General features: G+C 40.5%; 1 pseudogene; it reads right to left on the bottom strand.

Moving 5' to 3' along the window:
* Positions 1 to 836, bottom strand: part of LOC105624446 — a 29,704-nt pseudogene extending 28,868 nt beyond the window's left edge.
* Positions 837 to 1,702: the final 866 nt, after the last annotated feature.

The following is a 1,702-nucleotide window of genomic DNA, read 5'->3' as shown; positions in this document are numbered from 1 at the left end:
GAGAGAGAGAGAGAGAGAGAGAAGAGAGAGAGAGAGAGAATGAGAGAGGAAGATGAAGAGACTACACTGTCCAAATTCGACCCTGAACACCGAGGCGGATATTTCGTGACGTGAAGATTAAAGCTCGCGTATTACAAGTGTACACGTGTGTATACGTGTAAACGAAGCTCTACCACGTGCGGACAAACTACACTCTTACATTTACACTGTCATACGAATGAGTTAGGCATGTATTCACACTCATACATACACACCTATTAATCAATAGTTTTAATAATTTAGATTTAAAAAATAATCGATTTATTCATCTTTTCTGAATAATAATAACGATATTTTATAATAGCATTATTAAATTAATCAATTTCAAAAACACCACACGAATGATGTTCAAAGAAAATTTTAATAAACGAAATAACTTACTTTCATCAAAAAGTAGATTCGTTTCTATTGCAAAAAAAGATACTTAAAAATTGAAGAGATATAGATAATATGTAAGGCATAATATTATATAATTTTATATTTATAATTTTATATGTTATATTTCAATTTCAATTTTTGACGATATAACGATTGCAATATTTTTTAATATATCGTTTACTGCTGGTGCTTGCATGAAAATTTAATCTCACTAAAATTATATATTGCCTTCAAACTCTCCTAACTTATAAGTTTGCGCGCGTTCGAGGAAAACTCTTAATACAAAGTTTCTCCTTCAACTAAACATATTTTGACTATCTGACTATTATGAGTAAACTTTTCCGCTCATGTACCTGTAAGTGTATTTTCCGAAAATTCCCACACGTCGGCAAAGAGAAGCATTTATGTTTCGACCACATCGTCGACATGTCACCGGCGTACGTACACATTCACGAGCGACACATACGTGCTCGCGTGAACACGGACGCATGCCGACGCGCGTAGAATGTAATTAAGATAAATTAGCGTTAAGGGGAATTGGGCTGTGGAGCGCGAGGGTGGTGGAACGCGAAAGGGTGATGGCGATTGTGTGCGTCTGTGTACCTTATATATGGACACGTGTGCACGCGTGCACACGTACACGCTCTTATTACATCTGCCCGTTATACATACACACGTATGTATGAGCATACTGACGCGTGAGAGTCTACGCGAAAGCTCGAGTATCTGCCGTATGAGTATACGTGTAAAGGAGAGGAGAGGAGGAAGCGGGGGGACGGGGGAGCAAGAGACACGTAGAAGGATGGCAGAGGGTAGTCGGAAAATGCGGGGGTGGACGGTTTCGAGGGAGGCTACAAGGGAATGTCGGGCGGTAGAGCGTGTATGTGGACTCTGTGCTTCGTGCGAGTAAGCCTCGTCGGCGTTACGGCACGCTAGAAGCTTAATGATGCATGCCGCCGGCGCCAAACGAGCATCCACTGATAAAGCGATGACCAGGAAGGGGTACGGGGGTGAGGAGGGATCGACCGACACGAATCTCTTTCCGTGCAGCGACTTGAGAGTTATCGAAGGAGGATACATTGAATGTGATCTTCTCGAATTCGGAGAAATGATTGATTCGAGAGCATGCGTTCATTAATATGAAAGCAACCAGAAATATATAACAATGGAATTTTGGTGAATTCTCTCTACGACTCTTGACGATAGTATTGATATTGTCATTGCGCAGCTTTTTCACCATACTCTCTAAAATAAAGATTTTAGAGTGAAATCTCTGAATCACTCT

Source organism: Atta cephalotes, assembly GCF_000143395.1.
Source record: "Atta cephalotes unplaced genomic scaffold scaffold00079, whole genome shotgun sequence".
In the NCBI taxonomy this organism is placed as follows: domain Eukaryota; kingdom Metazoa; phylum Arthropoda; class Insecta; order Hymenoptera; family Formicidae; genus Atta; species Atta cephalotes.
This window is presented reverse-complemented; position numbering and strand designations above follow the sequence as displayed.